The 22,902-nt window shown below is 39.7% G+C and overlaps 1 long non-coding RNA gene across 1 annotated transcript in view; it reads left to right on the top strand.

Moving 5' to 3' along the window:
- Positions 1-22,902, top strand: part of LOC114109735 (uncharacterized) — a 33,199-nt gene extending 10,297 nt beyond the window's left edge. The window contains exon 2 of the long non-coding RNA XR_003586318.3: positions 1-22,902. This exon is cut by the window's left edge and continues 10,022 nt beyond it. This is a non-coding gene — a long non-coding RNA (uncharacterized LOC114109735).

Below are 22,902 nucleotides of genomic sequence, written 5' to 3'. Positions count from 1 at the left end.
ATACAGAAGTAATTAACAGGGTTTCCCAGGTGGTGCTAGTGGTAAAGAATCTGCCTGCGATGCAGGAGACATGGGTTGGATCCCTGGGTCGGGAAGATACCCTGGAGGAGGGCATTGCAACCCACTCCAATATTCTTGTCTGGAGAATCCCACAGACAGAGGAGCCTGGTGGGCTACAGTCCATAGGGTCACAAAAGAGTTGGACACAACTGAATCAACTTAGCATGCAGGCATACACACACACACACACACACACACACACACACACATATAAATACACATATAAAGATTGTTCTTACATTAATATCTTACTTTGTAAAAAATGTCATGTCAATAGGTAATTGTTTCACCTGTGCTAGTCTTATCTCCATTATAAGAACACATGGATTATGTCTTATTTCCTTTATATTTGACACAGTGTCTACCCCTCTCCTGGATCAGTAATATGCATTCAGTATAGATTTGTAAAACTAAAGGGGTCTTGCAAAGATCAACTCCTCATGGGCTCAGATGCCTTGTTCCACCACAGGCTCTCAGCAAGTCCGGGAGCCCATGCTCACTCTCAGATTCTTAGCCAACGTTCACTCCAATGTACCACCCCTCCTGAATAATTCATACAAAACTTCCTTTGGTCTTATACTATCTTTCTTCAAGATCTCATTTTACTGTACCCAGAATTATATTATTAACCTTTAAAATATCCTTGAGCATTCAGGAGGCATTAAAGAAAACTTTTGTTTTCCAGGTGAACATATTTTAAGCTCTGAGACATGAGGATCCTGTCCACAGTCACAGCGAACCAGTGGCAGTAAGAAAAGAACATTTAAACGCTTTTGTACCTGTAGGGGCCATGGTGCCAAAAAGGAAACAAACTGATAAAGAGTCTCCATTTGGACTTGATCACTTTTTCCTCACCCCCATTGTTGGGATCTCTATAAAAATAGCTTTTCCCCAGTGATGACTGTCACTCTTTCTAAATGGAAAACAACTTGTAAACTTCTTTTACCTCCCTGAAGTGGGACAATATTGGCACAAACATTTCCTTGATATTTAATAACTCCCTCCAACTGCTGCAGCTGCTCCAAGACAGACATAGGCAGAGATTAGATAGGGTGTTTGCACCTGGCCGGCCATAAACTGTTTCTTAGTTGCAGATGAAGGTTACCAGGCCTCATTCCCTTCTGTCCTCAGACCCAGGAGGTGGAAACATGAAAGGGAGCTGCAGTTATTTATAAACAGTAAAAACTTTGGGGGAGTGTATCAAATGAATGGACTGATTTGCCTACTCAGAGTAGAAGCGGAGGTTTTTCCAGGCAGTTGACAACTCTGGTGCTTAGAAATGCCTCCTCCTGGCCTAGTCATTTCTATCCCAGTGTTAGACTATCGGTTTTGTTTCTAGCAGAGGGCAGGTGTGAACTCAACATGGACTATGTGCTCCATCTGTGAGTTCTCAGTTCTGTCCTTCGACAAGTAGGATGTTTTGTCTTTTCAACTTGGCCTTGGTACATCTGCCTCCCACTGGCCTCTGCACCCACCACTCTGGTTTTCTAGACCCAGCATCTTGACCAAGGGTTGGGAGAAATGGAGCTCAGCTTGGAGAAGGGGGCGGAGCTGGGTACCTTTTGTGGAGTGTTCTCCTTAATTTGATTCAATGGATCCTGGCTGGCAGGAGGCACAATAAAAATGAGTTTATAGACCTCTGAGGCCAGCTGTCATCTACTTAGCCACAGTTTGCTAATTTGAAAGCATTATGGGGAAAAAAAAAGTTCATATTAGCAGATCATTTGAACGGGCTCCTTTTCTCCCCCACAAATCCTAAATAACCTACACTTCTGTTACCAGTGTGTTCTGTAAGCATGATTCATTCTTAGACTGGAATAACTCTTTTTGACTATCTCCAATTCAGAGGCATGGGCTCCCCTGGTCGCTTAGTGCTAAAAGAATCCACTTGCTTATGCAGGAGACGCAGGGTCTATCCCTGGGTCAGGAAGATCCCTTGGAGAAGGAAGTGTCAACCCCCTCCAGTATTCTTGCCTAGAAAATCCCATGGACAGAGGAACCTGGGGGGCTATAGTCCATGGGGTCCCAAAGAGTCAGACATGACTTAGTGACTAAACAACAAATTCAGAAGTATACACAAGGAACTTCAGTTCAAATGGAAATATGCCGTATTTGCGGCATTTTGCACTCCTTTTTTCTAGTAGTTTCCAAGTTTTTCAAGTATGAGAGCCCCTGTTCTACCTAATAATAGTTTTGTTTTAGTCTGTGTTGATTGAGACTACCAAAAGCTACTGTGAAAGCAGCATATTTTGTATTTATTAATCATGACAACAGCAACCTACACACGAAAAATGTGCATATATTCCAATGCACTATTTATTCTGTCCTTGATAGTACTTGGTATAAATATAGATTCCAGGACCCCTTAAAGGAACTCCAAGGATTTCCAGGGGTGCAAAGCCAAAATTATAAAGACAGTCACTGTTCAAAAAACAGCAATGACTCTTACAGAAAGAATTTAGAGGGAGAGCTGTTGAAATAATCTTGCAAAAACTTGCAGAATAAGATCTTTGGTACATCATGTTCCACAGGATAAAGAGAGGAGAAAGCTAGAGAGATAGCATTTGAATTTCCAGCAATAAGTTTAGGTATTATGATTTTGCCATTTAGCCAAGACTTTTTTTAATGGATCAGTGTAATTAGATAAAACTCCTAATAAGCCCAAATATTTTTATCTTCTTATAGTATGTAACCTTTAACCAGTATACTTACTGTGATTAGTAATACTGAACTATACTCAAAGTCCCTATATTAAAACTATATTAGTTAAAATGTAGAGTACATGATGCACAATCTGATTAATTTTTATGAGATCATTAACAAATATTAAACTATAATATATAATCTAAAATCATGTTCTCTCTCTTTATTCAGACTGGTAAAATAATATTCAGGTAACTGGATATGTATTAAAAGTTACTTCTAACTTCATTTTCCCCTTTGCTTTGTTAGGAACAAGCAATGGTTTCTAAAAGATTCTCTGATTCACATCTTAAAACACAGAGCAGAACTCCAACATAAATCATAGGCCCTTCTCCAAAAAGTATAGAGAAAAACATATTGTATCCCAATTTTCAGTAATCCTTGACTTTTCCTATTTTCTCCTGGGAGTCCACTCTTCCTGAAGGAATTAGGTTTGGTTTGTAATCTAAAGCCCTGATGTTTTCACAGGGAGAAAAGACATGAAAAAGATCAGCCTCACACCTAAGCCAAATGATTCCCTGGATAATCCTCTCCAGATAGCAAACATTAGAACAAGCAAAGATAAACTTCACATGGGCAGCTCCAAGGCTACGCATCCCTAGGAGGGAAACTTCCAGACTTCCCTGGGTGCCTAGTTACAGAAAGGATATGATCCGTGGTGAGGAAAGATACACATTCCCACGCGGAGTTTACACAAGTAAAATAGTGATCTCCAACAGCAGGCAGGGAACCTGATAACCTCTCCTAGTTGGGCTGCCCAGAATTATCTTTGAAAGCCAAAGGGCAGGATATTGACATAAACTCAACTGCCCTGACAACATGTAGTTAACCTGCCAACATCTTCTGGATACAAACCTTTGCAGAACTTCCAAAAGGGCAAAAATCAAAGGCTTCACTCTCAGTCCTGTTCTCTCACGAGGTTGCATTCCTCACGTAGCATAACACCTCCCTTCACCCCAAAAGTTTTCAGCTCCCTCTCCCCAAGCCCAACACTGAGCCCCCTCTCCTTGGATTTACATCCAGGTGTGAATTCATACATGTGGTGGGAATCCTTCATCCAAATGCAAATCATTCTTGCAAGATCAAAATTCTTTTGCTAGGGACAGTCGGGGCAGGCCTCTAAGGAAATTTGCATTTTGACTGGTAGTATAGGCACAGTAGAGGGTTATGAAGTAAAGGGACAAAGAGATCATTGCAAAATCAAATTAACAAACAAATGAGATACAAATATACTTTATTAACTGTCTACATTTTTTTGAAACAGGAAGAGGCTAGAATTTAGAATGCTGATATGCACCCCATTGAAAAGGGGCAAAAAGAATTTTAATGAATCACAACACAACTTGAGATGCAGCCCAGATCACTAGAGTCTCCATGATTGTAACTCAATGGAGAGCTGGCTTGATTTAACCTTCTGCTGATGATTTCTTATACTATAATTCAAAGTAAGAGTTCCACACTGCTTGTAGTTTAAGATAGCTGATATAAAAGAATATTCAAGGTAGCATTAGAAAAATTTTAAAACATTTCCAACCCAATATTTCAAATAGCTTGATACAACATTTGCAGACAATACTTTTATGTTATAAAAAAATGAAAATTTCTCCAAATTTAGCTCCAAAAAGTCCAGTCTTAGTCTATTCTTTATATCATTCTCCTTCACCCAAATATATTGACACTGAGAAACCAAAATACCTAGAGTCAGTGATGTGGATAAGTGTGAAGCCAATAAAAATGACTGATGGGAAAAGTATCACCAACACGCACAATTTGTGAGATGGAGTCGTAAGTACTTTGACTATTACGGAGATCCACCATGAGGACAGAAACTTGGATGATGACCAGTGTCAAACATCCTTGATCTCTGGGATCGATCTGGGGTGTGCCTCCCCACCAAACACACAGATGCATATCCTCGAGAGCTTTACAGGTAGACATGGGTCCTGTGTACAACGGAGCCACCTTCACAAACAGGCACCACCTGGAGATGGATCTCCTGACTCAGATATGCAGAACACAGTAAGACTGGCCTTTGCAACCATGGGGGATGAATGACGCCAAATGCATTTTCTCAAGTGTGGTTAAAACTGCTCACAGACGAGGATTAGAATCATTAGTGTAATATTCTCCTATGCTTCTGAAGAAGTTAAGGGGAGGGAGGTGGGAGGGGGTTCATGTTTGGGAATGCATGTAAGAATTAAAGATTTTAAAATTTAAAAAATTAAAAAAAAAAATTACCAGAAACAAAAAAAATAAATAAATAAAAAAAAAAAAAAAAAGAAGAAGACTACAAGCTTCTCTGAGCACAGAAAGTTTCCCTGTTGCTGCTCCTCCTGCCAGATCCCCACTGCAGCCAAGTAGTACCAGACATCCGACCATCAAACCATTGGCCATCGTAGCAACTAGAAGCTAGATCAGCTGAGAGTGTCTGTTTGCAATCATTTAATGTAATTACTGGCACATGATAATAAGATATTTGTCTCTTTTCCTCCGTCTTTCACACCTGCCTGTCTCACCTTTCTGAAACCAGAGAAGTAGTGTGTATGTGTGTGTGTGTGCTCACGCATGCATGCACACGCACGCACATGCTATTGAGTAAAAGTCCTATTCACATCTAACTGTAATTGTGTAACTCTTTCTTATCACAAAAGGCTTAAAAGTCGTATTTTCATTAAAGGGAAGAAAAAACTGACCCTACCCTCCCTCCTTAACTGTTCTCCATTCTAGCAGTAATACCTCCATTCTTTAAATGCCATTGGGAGTCAATAGATAGGCTTTCATAAACTGCTTTCTAAATGCCTGCTTTAAACAACATGGCATTTTACATATTCCCATTCAGTCCTTCCCCAGAGTCAACAGCGGACTCAAAATGCAACTATATCTCCAGGTCTGTTACCACTGTTATATAATATAGTCTGTTCATGAACTATAAATTCTATGTCATGCATGTATTAAGTGTTCAGTGCAAGTTCTATGCCATTCTACCTCTTATCCTTAAAGCTAACTGAAGGTTGTGCATGCATGCTAAGTCGCTTCAGTCATTCCAACTCTGTGCAATCCTATGGACTGTAGCCCACCAGGCTCCTCTGTCCATGGGCTTCTCCAGGCAAGAATACTGGAGTGTGTTGCCATGCCCTCCTGCAGGGGATCTTCCTGACCCAGGGATCGAACCCACATCTCTTACATCTCCTGCACTGGCAGGCAGGTTCTTAACCACTAATGTAGCTTACCTCCTATGCTATTTATTCCACTGAAAGACCATTTGAATGGGAAGCCTCTTCATTTTCTGCATGATTTTAACCTTATTCATAACACTATTACTTTCCTTTCTTTTATGGTTCATTCAATAGACATTTGTGCAGTACCTTTTATGAACAGGATCACAACGAGAGATGATGGAGTGCCGTGGATAACAGAGCAGGCTGCTTAAGAGAAGACAGGATCAGCCTCGGCCAAGTCACTTCTGTGCCATTCCTCAGTTTCCTCATCTGTAGATTGGGGATAATTATAGTATCTCTCTCATAATGTTGTTGCAAGGAATTAATGGGGCAGATCTGTTAAGTGCTTAGAACAATGGCAAGCATCTGTTAAGTGATAACTATTTAGATGTATCCAGGAGCTAGTACAGCAGTTCTTAGTCAGCGGTCCATGAACTGTTAGGGTCCACAGATGGACTTAGGGTGTCCCAGAACTCCTTAAAATCATTTGTAAAAGTTAAGACTACTTTGTCTAGAGGGGAAGTTTATAGTTTTCATCAGATTCTCAAAGGAGTGTGTGAAGACAAAAAGGTTACAAACCACTGAACTAGAGCTGCAGGGACACGAGACAAATTTTCCTCTAACAGAGGAGATGGACATTTAGTGACAATAGATATGATAGCAGTTATGTCGAAATGGTCCAGTGTGCCATGCGACACATAGAAGAGCCACCTGGGGGAGTGATGCAACCAACAAAGCTTCCTAGAGTGGGGAGCCTGTCAAAGAAGTCCTCAGTATGAAGAGACAGCCAGATGACAAGGGGGAGGAAGAGTGTTCCAGGGACAGTGAGAGTGCAAAGGGTCACATATGAGTGGGCCAAGAAGAAATTATACCACAAGTAAGGAAATTAGGAGGCTAATGCATCAGTCACAAAGTGAAGCACTTAGTGGGTCAACTAAGGCAGTGGTCTCAGGTAGAGGATAGCAGGTAAGCTAGGGTCCTTTCTTACACATCGGGGGCTCATGAGTCTCCCACTTAATTATTGCAGATATGTACTGAGATAAATTTTCAAGCATATACCTAAAGTATATTATTTCTACCAACCAAAACTACCAGATGATGTTACTGATTTTCATGTCAGAATTAAAAATCTACTGAGGAAAAGAAAAGTGCAAATTTGAAAGCTAACTTATTTATGAAAAGGCATTTCCAATTCCATTTTAATTTGTTTCTGAAATCCAGCTGGAATGACCTAAGTATTCCTTGCATGCACAACATTTCAACATCAAGGGTATCTCTGATCATTTCAGTGGTGGTAACTAGCTTCACATAGTCTGTAGCTAAACATAATCGATTCTGTAGCTTCCTAATGATCTGCCCTGAGGAGTTATTATTCCTGATGGCAATTAATCAAAATTAAAACAGACTGCATAGAATGAAGCAAATTCAAACCTCCGGCCTCAGTTAGGAACACCTGCGTGTTTAGATTAATCATGGGTCCCGCTCGAATGTGACAGGTATATCAATATTATAGAGAAAAGAGAAGGGTAACATTTTCCAGTAGAGTTCCACGTGTAATTCCAAGGAGCAAAGATTCTAAACCTGAGTCTATGTCAAACAAAACCAAAATCCATAGTTATCCAAGGGGGGAGGGGTAGAAGGAACTGGGAGATTGGAATTGACACATACACACTATTGATACTATGCACAAAATAGATGACTAATGAGAACACTCTATAGCACAGGTGTCTCTACTTAATGCAATGGTGATGTGAATGGGAAGGAAGTTCAAAAGGGAGGGATTATATGTATATCTATATGTATGAATGGTTAATTTTGCTGTACAGTAAAAACTGACACGATGTTAATGCAACAGTACTTCAATGAAAAAATAATTTTAAAGAAATGGAGACATAAAGACTTTCCCAGAGAATCAAAAGCTGTTGGAGTTCATTGCCACTAGACTTGTCTTATAAGAAATGATAAAAGGAATTCTTCAAGCTTAAATGAAAGGATACTAATTAGTCACATAAAAAGATATAAAAATATAAGATATACTGGTAAAGGTAACTATACAGTCAAATTCAGAATACTCTAATACAGTGGTATAGTGTTGTGTTAACTCCAGTATAAAGGATAAAGAACAAAGGTATTATGAATAACTATAGCTACAATAATTTGTTAATGGATATACAATATAATAAGACATAAACTGTGACGTCATAAACATGAAATGAGGGAAATAAAAGAGTAGAATTTTTATGATCAAAGTTATCAGATTGAAATAGACTATTATAGCTATCAGATGTTTTGTGTAAATTTCATAGTAATCACAAAGCAAAAATTTACAGTAGACACACAAAGATAAAGAGAAATTAATAAAAGCAAACCATTATGGAAAAATCTGGAGAAGGAAAAGGCAACTCACTCCAGAATTCTTGCCCAAAGCATCCTGTGGACAGAGAAGCCTGGTGGGCTGCTGTCTGTAGGGCTGCACAGAGTCAGACACGACTGAAGCAACTTAGCATGCATGCATGCACTGGAGAAGGAAATGGCAACCCACTCCAGTATTCTTGCCTGGAGAATCCCAGGGACAGAAGAGCCTGGCGGGCTGCCGCCTATGGGGTCACAGAGAGTCAGACACGACTGAAGTGACTTAGCAGCAGCAGCAGAATGGAAAACACATCAATTCACAAAGCAAATCTGCAAGCAAGAAAGAAAGGAACCAAAGAACTAGAGAACAGTTAAAAAACAATTAATAAGATAGACAGTAAGTGCTTGGGGCTTCCCTGGCGACTCTGTGGTAAAGCATCCGACTGCAATGCAAGAGATGTGGGTTTGATCCCTGGGTCAGGCTGATCCCCTGGAGAAAGGAAATGACAATCTACTCCAGTATTCCTGCCTGGGAAATCCATGGACAGAGAAGCCTGACAGGGTACAGTCCATGGGATCACAAAAGAATCAGCCATGACCGAGCGACTAAACAACAACAACCACACCAGTAAGTCCTTACCTATCGATGATGACTTTAAATGTAAATGGATTAAACTCTCCATACAAAAGATGTAGCTGAATGGAGAAAACCAGAAGACCCAACTGTCTACCGCCTACAAGAGACTCACTTCCACTTTAAGGACACACATATGTTTAACATAAAGGAATGGAAAAAGACATTCCATGTAATGGCATCCTAAAGAGAAAAGGGTAGCTATGTTTGCATCAGACAAGATAGACTTGAAGTCAAAAACTGTACAAAAAGCAAAGAAAGTCATTATATTATGATAAAGGAATCAATTCATCAAAAATACATAACAAATGAAATATATATGCACCCAACATCAGAGTACCTAAATATATAAAACAAATACTAAACAATCTGAAGAGAAAAATAAACAAAAGAATAATATTAGGGGAATTCAGTATCCCATTTTCAATGCTGAATAATCATCCAAGCAGAAAATCAATATGAAACATTAGAGTTGAACCATATTTTAACCCAGGTCTTCCCAGGTGGCACTAGTCATAAAGAACCTGCCTGCCAATGCAGGAGACATAAGAGATGTGGGTTCGATCTGTGAGTCTGGAAGATCCCCTGGAGAAGGAAATGGCAACCCATTCTAGTATTCTTAGCTGGAGAATCCCATGGACAGAAGAGCCTGGCACCTCTCAGTCCATGGGGTTGCAAAAGTCAGACACGACTGATGCAACTTAGCATACTTTAGCCCAAAGGATCTAACAGACATTTATAGAACATGCTATGTAAGAGCAGCAGAATACACATTCCTTTCAAGCACACAAGGAACACTGTCCAGGCCACAAAACATGTCTCAGAAAACTTAAGAAGATTGAAATCATATGAAGTACCTTTTTTGACCACAATGGTATGAAAACAGAAATCAGTTACAGAAGAAAAAATTGAAAATTCACACATATGCGGAAATTAAACAACAAACTCCTGAACAACTAATAGATCAAAGAAGAAATCAAAAGAAAAATAAAAAATACCTTGAAACAAACAAAAACGGAAATCAGTTCAGTTCAGTTCAGTCACTCAATCATGTCCGACTCTTTGGGACCCCATGAATCGAAGCATGCCAGGCCTCCCTGTCCATCACCAACTCCTGGAGTTCACTCAAACTCACATCCATTGAGTGGGTGATGCCATCCAGCCATCTCATCCTCTGTTGTCCCCTTCTCTGCCTGCCCCCAATCCCTCCCTTTTCCAATGAGTCAACTCTTCACATGAAGTGGCCAAAGTACTGGAGTTTCAGCTTTAGCATCATTCTTTCCAAAGAACATGCATGACTGATCTCCTTTAGAATGGGCTGGTTCAAAACTAATGAAATGCAGCAACACAGTTCAAAGAGGGATGTTTATAGCAAAACGCCTACATTAAGAAAAAAGAAAGATCTCAAATAAACAATCTAACATCACACCTCCAGGAACTAGAAAAAGAAGAACAAATGAACCCCAAAAGTTAGCAGAAGGAAGGAAATACAAAAATCAGAGCAAAAAAAAAAAAAAAAGAAATAAAGACCAGAAAAATAACAGAAAAGATCAATAAAACTGAGTTGGTTTTTTAAAAAAGATTAAAAAAAAAAACTGACAAACTGTTAAGTAAACTAACTATAAAAAACAGAAGACTTACATAAAATAAAAAATGAAAGAGGAGACATTAAAGCTGATACTACAGAAATACAAACGATCATAAGAGATAACTATGAACAACTGTATGCCAATAAACTGGACAACCTAGAAGAAATGGATAAATTTCTAGAAATGTACATTTTTTTTGCCCTGAACTAAACTGGAAAGTAGGTAGGAATTTACCAATTGTGAAGTGAAACTCACTCAGTTGTGTCCAACTCTTTGTGACCCCATGGAGTATACAGTCCATGGAATTCTTTGAGCCAGAATACTGGAGTGGGTAGCTGTTCCCTTCTCCAGGGGATCTTCCCAACTCAGGAATCGAACCCAGGTCTCCAGCATTGCAGGTGGATTCTTTACCAGCTGAGCCACAAGGGAAGTTGCATGCATGCTAAGTCGCTTCAGTGGTGTCCAACTGTTTCGACCCTAAAAACCATAGCCGCCAGGTTCTCTGTCCATGGGATTCTCCAGGCAAGAACACTGGAGTGGGTTGCCATGTCCTTCCCCAATTTACCTATTAGTTGTTCCTAAATTTTAAACCAAAATATGCTTTTGTGTTTTTCTCAAACTTCCAATTTTTTCTTTCTCTTTTTTTGGCCATGTTGGCCAACTTGTATGACCTTAGTTTCCCAACCAGGGATCAAATCCACTCACTGATGCTCTGTGACAACCTAGAGGAGTGGGGTGAGGTAGGAGGTGGGAGCAAGGCTCAAGAGGGAGGGAACATATGTATATCTATGGTGATTCATGTTGATGTATGGCAGAAACCAACAACATTGTAAAGCAGCACTTACCCTTCAATTAAAAGAAAAACAAAAAACCCACACCCTCAGCAGTGAAAGTGTGGAGTCCTAACCACTAAACCACCAGGGAATTTCCCCCGATTCTGAATTCATTAATTGTTTTATCAAACCACCGCATCCCAGAGTAGCAGGAGAGAGACGTATACATAATGGTTAAGCACACATTCTCTGAAACCAGATTTCCCAGATTTGAATCCTGGTTTTACCATTTAAGAGCTCTGCAACCTTGAACAATTTACTTCATAGCTCTGGGTCTCAGTCTCCTTTTGCAAACTGGGGACGACCTATTGGGATTAACGAAATGAATTCATATGCAAAGTTTAGAATGGAGCCTTGTGCATGGTGAATACCTCAGTTTTTTCTATTATTATTTTTATTATAATCATTAGGCAAGTTTCCTTAAGTTCTCTGAGCCTGTTTCTTTATTTGTAAGAGAGGGATGATAGCATTGGTCACATCATAGTATTGTTACGAGGACTACATAAGATAATAAAAGCACGTACTCTCCAACTAACAGCTAATAAATAACAATGATGATGACGACATCATCTATTGAGTGCTTATTACGTGATAATTCCTTTACACCTGTTGTTTTGCTTGTTTCATAGCAAGTCTAAGAAGTACATATCAGTTTATTCTTTTAAAAGATGAGGAAACTGAGGCCTGGAAATATGAAGTAAAACTACCTCTGCTCATCCAGCTTAATAATCGGCAGAATAAAGTCTCTAGCCTGCCCACTGCATCTGAAAACTTGCTCTTTTGACAGGTACCTTATACTAACAAAAAAAGGAGAGAAGAAAATAAAATGGTTGATGTCCTGTAGCTGAAATTCCATTTTATAAATAATATGATTTAGAGTCCAGGCCACCCATTTTCATCAATGTAATCAGAATAAATAATGCAATATTAGAATACTTTTCAATGAGAGAAGCAAGCTCTAAATTAGAGGCATGGATAAGAATCAAAAGTTTTGAAGTTTTAATTTTATAGAACTGGGTAGGAATTATAATGGTAGCTTTTTTTTCTTTTTAAATACAAACAAGTCAATCTTAGTGGAAATTCAAAAATAATCATTAATGAATTGGCATGAATTTATTAACATGAAATAATTTATTCTTTTAGAGCATACATTTGAGATGCATTCTTATGAAATAAATTCTTATCAAAGGATAAATGTAAAGAATTAAGAAAAGTGGCTCAGACGGTAAAGAACCTTCAATGCAGGAGACTTGGGTTTGATCCCTGGTTTGGGAATATTTCTTGGAGAAGGGAATGACTACCAACTCCAGCATTCTTGCCTGGAAAATTCCATGACAGAAGAGCCTGGTGGGCTACAGTCCATGGGGTTGCAAAGAGTCAGACTCGACTGAGCAACTTACACTTTCACTTTCACAAAGAAAGTCCTTAAATGAAAGAATTTGGAAGTTCCAAGCTACCATCTTATCCATACCAATTTTTATACCAAATAACAGGAATGGTCACCTATTAAGGTTTAAACAAAATCACTCCTATGTCTGACTCACCATCATCAGATGAACACATTCCCTAATGAGATCACTAGTCGCTACTTATAAAAATTTCTTAAAATAGAACACAAGAGTAAACACAGGTACAAACTAAAAATGCATTCCTTAGCTTTCTGATTCTGGCCCTCCGAAAACAGGCCAAGATGGGCAAGGCAGAAATGACTGACTAAGCATTCATTTATTTGGCAAATATTCCCTGAGTTTCTACTTGGTACCCTTATATTGACTTACAATCTAGGAGTCCAGAAAAAAACAGGAAAAGAAAAAGAAAAAAAAACAGGAAAGAAAAGGAAAAGAAAAAGAAAAAAAACAGGAAAGAAAAGGAAAAGAAAGAAAAAAACAATGTTCTGTCCTTGAAGTTACAGTCTAGTGAGGAATATAGCTGAGTGAACAGGCAATTCGTTCGTGTACAGTGTAAGAAGCGCTTTAAAAGGGAAATGACATTAAATGCTCTATTAAAATGCTCTTTTTAATAGGTCCCTAGAAATGAAAGATCAAGAAAGGCTTTTCAAGTCTGAATTGAGACCTGAAAAGTTTACAGTGGAGGTGATACTGTCAAAGTTGCATATTTGAAAGATCACTGCCCACTGGGAAGAGAAAAGACAGAAAGGGCACAACACCACAGGCCAGTCGGAGACTGCCACGGTGACCCCGGCAAGAGAGGATGACACTGGGTACCAGGGAAATGGCTGCAGGGCTGGAGGGAAGTGGCTAGATTCTCAAGATGATGATGATGAATTGGAATTATTAGAACTTGGTAATTAACCGGAAGAAGAAAGGAAAGGATTGGAAAGAAGGATGAGATCCTATTTTGGTTTTCCCCAGAAACAGATCTCCAGGAAAAGGTTCAAGTACAAGCAGTTCATTGGAGAATAGGGAATAAGGGTGGGAAAATGAGGAAGTGATAACAAGGAGGAAATGTAGCCAAGAAAGAGTGCTTTATCATGCCAACTATGCAATTAATGTCATGGAGAAATCCTGGGAAATGGTATCAAACAAATGTCTCAGAGTTCTCTCATCCAAGAGGTTGAGAAGATGGGGAATTTATAAGCCAATTGCCATGAGTCACTGGCAGCTGGGTTTAATTCTCCAGCATTTCCAGCCTGTTCTGCACAGGCAGGGCAGATTTCTGTTGCTTCTTTAAAGACCCTTCGGCAAAAAAGACATAGTTTCAGGTTTTAGGAAATGGGCAGGAGCACATGGAATGGTAAGACCCAAAGAATATTTACTACAGGTAACATTCAGTTTCTGGTGTGGTTCAGAGGGATAAGGAGATGAGGACCTGAGATGAGGAGCCCAAGGGTTGAAGCAAGACAGAAGGGACTGGGGAGCAGAGGTTATGACTTTGATGTTTGGTATAATTCATTTGAGGTGCTCAGGAAACATCGTAAGTAAAGGTGTTTAGCAGACTGTTGGGTATGCAATATGAGTCTTTGGAGAGCAATCTGTTCAGTTCAGGAGCTCAGTCGCGTCCAACTCTTTGCGACCCTATGGACTGTGGCACACCAGGCTTCCCTGTCCATCACCACCTCCTGGAGTTTACTCAAACTTATGTCCATAGAGTCAGTGATACCATCCAACCATCTCATCCTGTGTCGTCCCCTTCTCCTCCTGCCTTCAATCTTTCCCAGCATCAGGATCTTTTCCAATGAGTCAGGTCTTCACATCAGATGGCCAAAGTATTGGAGTTTCAACTTCAGCGTCACTCCTTCCAATGAATATTCAGGAATGATTTCATTTAGAATAGACTGGTTGGATCTCCTTGAAGTCCAAGGGGCTCTCAAGAGTCTTTTCCAACACCACAGTTCAAAAGCATCAATTTTTCAGCACTCAGCCTTCTTTATAGTCCAGCTCTCACATCCATACATGACTATAGGAAAAACCATAGCTTTGACTAGACCTTTGTTGGCAAAGTAATGTCTCTGCTTTTTAATATGTTGTCTAGGTTGGTCATAGCTTTTCTTCCAAGGAGCAAGCATCTTTTAATTTCATGACTGCAGTCATCATCTGCAGTGATTTTGGAGCCCCCCACAATAAAGTCTCTCACTGTTTCCATTGTTTCCCCATCTATTTGCCATGAAGTGATGGGACCAGATGCCATGATCTTAGTTTTCTGTATGCTGAGTTTTAAGCCAACTTTTTCACTCATGAAAGTGAAAGAGAAGAGCAATCTGATCTACGGTTAAAGATTTGGAAACTGTCAACATAGAAAGTCATGAAATCCCATGGGAAACTGTATAGTGGGAGGAACAATGATGGGCAAGGGCAGGAACCAAAGATCGCCTGAATGTAAGGAACAAGGAGAAGAAATCTGCAAAGAAGAACAAGACGATGAATCAGGGAGTTACAAGGAAAACCAGAAGAGGGGGTGTCTAGAAGCCAAGAAGAGAAACCTAAGAAGCAGAGAATGAAAATGTATTACTTGCTGCTGAAAAATCGAGAATAATAAAAGACAAAACAATATTATTAAATTCAGCAGCAAGCAAGTCTTCAGTGATCTTGGAGTCGTTGGTTAAGAGATTCTATTGCACCTAAGGATGCATATGAGTGACTCATTATAGACAGCAAAGATAGATAACTCAAGAAGTTTAACTGAGAATAGGAGGAACTGGAGAAAATAGACATTGAAGGCTTAGTACCTGCAACATACTGTAAAATAAAGCATATCGTAATGGTTTAAAAAACTGAAGGTGACTGTCAGGTTAAGGGAAAAGTTTTTGGTTACAAGAAGGCTTGTTTGTTTATAGAAAATGGAAGAGATTTAAAATCTTGATAAGAAAGGGCCTTCTGAGGGCACGGAGAGACTGAAGGTACGGAAGAAACGATAAGAAGGCAGGAGATCTCTAAAGACAGAAAGGGCACTGAGTCCAGAGTCAGGGGAAATAAGATGTTACATGGACTTCGTTTCCTTTGTTGCAAGTGGGAAGGAGAAAAGTGATGGCTGTAGATCAGGACTAAATCGTAGATTTGGTGGCATGAAGTTAAGAAGACACCTGTGGATTTTCTCTGTGAACCAAGAGTTGAAGAGAAAGGTGTGAATGAGGAGGGATCCGTGATGTCAAAGGCTTAAGGAGCTTATGGCTGGAATGAAATGCCTCTGCAGAGAAAGCTGAGGAGGAAAACAGCTGTGTGATTTCCTCTCAGTGCTCAGCTGTCCAGGTGTGAGCCCAGAGACCAAATAGTTGGGCTTTTTCGAGACTGGGTCTCAACAAGTGGTAGGAAGAAAGGATGACAGGGCGAGAGAGTTGCAAGGTGGCTGAAGTGGTAACAACAGAAATCAAACAGGGAAGAATTTAGGATCACAGGAAAATAATGGACAGAAGCAGTTCATGGGAATGGCATCCTAGGGTTCGATCAAGGGATTCTATTTCCAAGGTTTGGGGTAAGGAGAAAGCATGCTAAGAGGGAGAAAAGTCACAAACAGGCACCTGTGTAAATTGATGAAATTTCCCTGACATTGACTAGTTGGTCATGGTAGAGGGATAAAGCAGGAGAAGGCTACGAAGAAAGTGGGGAAGAAAACAAGGCTTCCATGGTGGAGATGAGAAATGGTTGGGCCAGCATCCAACTGAGGAGCTAAGTCAATGGTCATGGTACGGCCATTGCTCTCCCCTCTATTGTGAGTTGAATTGTGTCCTCTCAAAAGATATGCTGGAATTCTAACTCCTAATTTCCTGTGAATGGGACCTTCTTTAGAAATAGGGTCTTTGACGATGTAGTCAAGATTGGGTGGCCAATCTTGACCACCCAAGAATAAGAATAGGAGGAGACACACAGAGAAAGACACAGAAAGAAAACACCATGTAGCAACGAAAGCAGAAACTGAAGTGATGTGTTTATAAGCCAAGGGATGAAAAGGATTGCCTTCAGAGAGAGCATGGCCCTGCTGACACCCAGGTATCAGGCTTCTAGCATCCAGAACTATTGAGAGAATGTCCTTTTGCTTGGATTGTGGCACACCGTGATCGTATACTACTTTTGTTTAAGGCTACGCTAACTCTTGATATTTTGTTTCAGAACAAATATGGCCCCGGGAAACTAATTACACCCTCAATGCTTATATGACTTAGCCAGGGTCATGGGTCTATTTCCCAATGTCACAGAGCGCCAACAAAAGTCGACAGATACTGGGACAATTCTCCGTTTCTAAGTAGAAACTGGAGCTTTTTGTTCTTATTCAGTGTCATTTTCAACTCTTATCCAGTGATATGATAATTCAGAGCACTTCATTCCCAAGTAAAGATCTCCAAAGGTAAAGTTCATCCAGTAGGAAGAGAAAGACAAAATATCCTCTCTGTAAATTTAGAAATGTAGGGATATTTTAGATCAGAGTCAATCATAGTGCTAAAATATCTGGTGTTTATTATATTTTTTACTTTCAAAAGGAAGTCAGTGCACTTTTTCTGGTGACAGTATGTGCCCATTTTGTGTACTAGAGCCTTTTTTTACAGCAATATTGACACATGATTTAATGTCCCCATTTCTCCTGATTGGTTTGGCACCAACAATGCATTTATATGCCAGTGAATAAGACAGATGTACTTGACTTCCTTCTTTCTCTCACTAACATGTACACATATACATATGAAACAGAAAATACATCATTATTTTTCTTATGAACAGATGCTGAGAATAACAGACTAACCCATGAGTTCATGAATTAATATCCCAAGGATTGTTTCCCCAAGGCAGGGAATACTTTTATTAGCCAAAGACTGATGAAAATTCAAGATTTTCTATGGCATTCGAATTTTGTTAGGTTTTTAGCTTTACACGAATTATTTAAACCTTAAAGTTATAAACAGTCTCTATAAATCGGAGAGGTAACCACAGCCACCATCAGGAGTTGGGTAGGTAATAAAAATAACTGAAGTTGACCCGATTGTATTCTCCGGATGTACTCTGTTTACACATTAAACATGCAGCTTCACATCCACCCAGAAATGTTTTCTCCTATTTTTCTTGAAACACAAGGCCCTGCTCAATCTACCTTTCATTTTTCCATCTTTGCAATTCACCATCCAATGAATTCTGTAAAGAGAACCAACAGGGCAAGTATCAGGCTGACTGGCTGGAGGACTGAGGCCTCAGTGGTAAAAAGAAGACAGTGGGGAAACTCAGGCTGAATGTGACGGGAGCAAGTCTCCCTGGGCTCTAGCTGGTCCGACCCAAGTAGGAATTTTATACAAAATACCAGATTGCTAAATGTCAGATATTAATTTCTTTTCTCTTCTTTCTTTTTTTTCACCCACAATGATGTCCAGAACAGTTTGAAGCCAAACCAAACATGTCTGGGTGAAGGTTTAGCCAATGGGATGCTAGTTCACAACCTTTGCTAAATACTGTTTTCTTGTGTGGCAAAATATATATAACATAAATTTTACCATTCTAACTATTTTTCAGTGTATAATTCTGTGGCATGAAGTCTATCCACAATCTTGTGCAACCATCACCACCATTCATTTCCAGAATATTTTCATCACCCCAAGTAGAAACTCTAATTAATCTGTTGTACCTTTTTATTATCAACTTTAAAATGAAAATAGAACTTGAAAAGGTCCCCCAAAGTCACCATACTTGATGCTAAAACAAAACCCTTCAATGTTAGGCTAGACATTTACCTGTTAGGCTAGGCATTTACCTTCTTCTTCCAGAAACTATCCAGGAGTTAAATCCTCTGCCAGATGTAAAAGTCTCCCCAGAAATCCTTTATTTCATCACCTCTCAGCTCCATCCTGCTTACCACACCATCATTCCATTTGACCAAACTGTGGCCCTTATTATGGCCTTGAAAATGTCTGCTCTGCACTCATCCAATTTTCCTATCCTCTCCACCCTGCTCTTCCCACTCTTTCCACCTCTGCCTCAGGAAAACCTAAGGCCTGTCCAAGAGCATCACAATTTTGAAAGGTCATACTTCATTTTATAGTTATTATAAACTATTGGTTATAGCCCTAGTGCTGTACAATATACTCTTACAGCTTATTATATACATAATAGTTTGTACCTTTTATTATACTACCCCTATATTGCCCCCTTCTTTTCTTTCCTCGCTGGTAACCACTAGTTTGTTCTCTATATCCATGCGTGCGCTTCACTAATTTGTAGTATTTTTTAGATTCCACATACAAATTAGTTCAGTTCAGTCGCTCAGTTATGTCCGACTCTTTGCGACCCCATGGACTGCAGCACGCCAGGCCTCCCAGTCCATCACCAACTCCTGGAGTTTACTCAAACTCATGTCCATTGAGTCGGTGATGCCATCCAACCATCTCATCCTCTGTTGTCCCCTTCTCCTCCTGCCTTCAAACCTTCCCAGCATCAGGGTCTTTACTAAGTCAGTTCTTCGCATCAGGTGGCCAAAGTATTGGGAGTTTCAGCTTCAGCATCAGTCCTTCCAATGAATATACAGGACTGATTTCCTTTAGAATGGACTGGTTGGATCTCCTTGCAGTCCAAGGGACTCTCAAGAGTCTTCTCCAACACCATAGTTCAAAAGCATCAATATAAGTGATAACATACAGTATTTGTCTTCCTCTGATTCTTTGCGACCCCATGGACTGTGGTCCACCAAGCTCTTCTGTTCCCGAATTCTGCAGGCAAGAATATTGAAGTCGGTTGCCATTTTCTACTCTAGGAGACCTTCCCAACCCAGGGATTGAGCCTGCATTTCCAGCACTGGCAGGTATATTCTTTACCACTGCATCACCTGGGAAGCCCCCCTACACTGCCCTAGCTCTCAGCAAATATTCTCTAGGAGAAAATCTCTATTTGACAATCCTGTATATTCTAATTTGTCCATGCTAATCAACATGAATATAAAAAGTTTTGTTTTTCACCTTTACTATGACAGCTTATGAACAGACTCAGAAGATGCTCCCAGGCAAGAAAATGACCAGCAGTTTTAGCCTTTTCTCTCTCTAAAATTTACTTTTGCTAATTTTATATTCTTGACTTCTATACTCTTTTTTAAATAGCTGTGATTGCTTTCTACTACTACCACATCATACTCAGAAGCAGACATGTTCATGCTTTTAATGACTTCTTTCATCTTAATGTGGCTTTAAAAAATGAAGAACAATAAAAACATTAGTCCAGACAAAAAAATTTTTTCCTGGTAGAGTGTAATTTTGATTTGAAATGCAATTGAAAGGAGAATAGGATTTACTTAAAGTAAATCCACTTTATAGCAAATTTAGATGAGACATATCAATTCCAAAAATAACATGGAACAGATTTCTAGTACTCACTCATACACATTTTTCCTCTTTCCTGGAACAGAGAGGACTGCCATTATTTCCAAGCCTTCAGGAAGGGCCATGTGCCCAGTTATGTCCAATGGACTATGAGCATAAATGATGTGTGTTCCTTTCAAGAAAAGGTGCTTAAAGATGAGTAAGAATTCTCTACATTCTCCCTTTCATGGAGACCAGGAAAGTCACATGTTTTAAGATATGGAGCCACTCAGTCTGGTCCCCCAAGACGTTGCTAGGAAAAGAAGCCACTTTGGAGAGTTGCTGGGCTCATGGTGGACTTTGCATCAGTAGGAAAGAACTTTGTGTTGAGTCACTGAGTTTTCAGAACACATCTACATCTGTGCTGTGCTTAGTCACTCAGTTGTGTCCAACTCTTTGTGACCCCATGGACTGTAGCCTGCCAGGCTTGTTTGTCCACAGGGATTTTCCAGGCAAGTATACTGGAGTGGGTTGCCATGCCCTCCTCCAGGGGATCTTCCCAACCCAGGAATTAAACCCAGGTCTCCCATATTGCAGGCAGATTCTTTACTGTCTGAGCATAGTACATCCTATAAAGGCAAATAAAGTAAGGAATACCTAACCTAAAGATGCAGCATTTTCTCAGATTTTTTAGAAAAAAATCTTTTTTTTAGAAATGTTTTTCAGATCTTTAAATCTTTGTTTTAATGTTTTTTAGAAAAATCTTTCAAATTATAATATTCTAGAAACTGCTATTTGGAATACTAGGTATTATAGACAATGATTATAATAAAATTATTTCTCAAGGAAGATTAGTGAAGAATATCCTTTAGTTACATGGTGTGAAGTTTCCTTTGGAGCTTTTTTTTCCTTTCGTTCTTTCTTTTTCATTTTACCCTTGAGGCATAAACATGAAAGGGAAGGTTATATCTATTCTGAGCTAAACTACATCATACCTTAAACTTGAAGTAATTCTAGTGATGCTATTGTGCATATTAACATCAGGGACTTTCCAGTCTCAGGAAATTAAAGCTGTATGTTTAAAGGGAGCAGCAAAATTTAACCTTTAGTTCTTTATTTTTTTCATCCAGTCATACCATACCCTCCAGCCAAGAGCATTGCATTTAAGTCTTCCCTTCTCAAAGTGATCTCCTTTCCCCTTTCCTCAGCCCCTCCTGCCTATGCTTAAACCTATTTGAACTTATGAGAAAAGCTATTACAAAGAACTATACTATTTTTTCTAATAGTAGTTCAGTTCAACAGCTTCTTGGGTAATCTGTGTAATAAAAAAAATCTAATGTTTTTCATTAGAAAAACACATATTATAACCTCAAGGGATGAATTTTGCTGTTATTTACCAGTTGGTTGTGGGGAGGGGGGGCGGTTATCAGACGGGAAGTTTAAATATCTTCCCATTTTCCTATCAGAACATCTTCTTGGTTGGCTACTTATCTAACCTATCTTTGAATGCCATCCTTGAGTAAAGTTAAGGATGAGGCAAGACTGTTGGTAACTGTCTGTGATGGTTAATTTTATGTGTTAACTTTACTAGGCCATGAGGTACTCAGATATTTGGTCAAACATTGCTCTGAGTGTTTTTGTGAAGGAGTTTTTGTGAAGGTTTCCATGAGGGTTTTCCCTAACGTGAGAGGGCCTCAACCAATCAGCCAGAGACCTGAACAGAACAAAAAGGCTGACTCTCCCCTAAGTAAACAAGAATTCTCCTTGCCTGACTGCCTGCACAGAAGGACACTGGCATTTTTTCCTGCCTTAAAACTCCAACTGAAACATCAATTTCTCCTGAGGTCTTGGGTCTCCTGGCCTTCGGATTAATACCACACCAGGCTTTTAAATCTTGGGAGTTGCCAGCCATACAGACTATGTATACGGTGTGTGTGCGCTCAGTCTCGTCCAGCTCTTTGCGATCCCTTGGACTATTGCCCACCAGGATCCTCTGTCCATGGAACTCTCTATGGCAAGAATGCTGGAGTGGGTTGCCATTTCCCATTCCAGGAGATCTTCCCGACCCAGGGATCAAACCCACGTTACCTGTGTCTCCTGCACTGAAGGCAGACTTTACTCATTGAGCCACCTGGGAAGCTACTATGTATATATGACTATAGATAAGTAATATACATGCGTAATATGTGTATACACATTAGTTCTATACATGTGTTTACATGTTTCTCTGAAGAACCCTGACTAGTACACATTCTATGGCTTTAGAACCACATCCTGTTTGTGACCACTACACTTTTTCAGAATCTAGAGAGGTGATACTCATCCCACCTCTAGCAATCGACTGAAAGAAATTTACAAGCAGAAGCAATGACTAAAAAGCCAAGATAAGCTAAAGAATCAAATAATTGAAGGCTTAGTATGGTTGGTCTGTTTACTGATCCTAAGTAAACACACGTTAAAGCAACAGCAGAAAATGAAAAGACCAGGAAGAAGGAAAAAGGAAAAAAAAAAAAAATGGAGAGAAATGAGCTAGCCAGAAAAGCCACCGACAGAAGGAATGACCGACATGACAGATAAATAGCAGTGCTGGTGGCAGCAGGTCTCCTGAGAAGGGAAAGGATTTCAGGAAAGTTCAGAAGATGGCAAGGGAGTACAACTTGCAATGAGAAAAGATTACTCTCTGGGTTATTCAAGCCCAGCTAACACCTGTATTCACCATGGGCATTAATGGACATATGGATTGTACTCATAAGGAAGGTCTGGAGTCATTAAAGAGAGATCATCTTCACGA

This window comes from Ovis aries, chromosome 20 (assembly GCF_016772045.2).
Source record: "Ovis aries strain OAR_USU_Benz2616 breed Rambouillet chromosome 20, ARS-UI_Ramb_v3.0, whole genome shotgun sequence".
NCBI lineage: Eukaryota > Metazoa > Chordata > Mammalia > Artiodactyla > Bovidae > Ovis > Ovis aries.
Note: the sequence above shows the minus strand (reverse complement) of the source record. Positions and strands in the feature narration are given on the sequence as shown.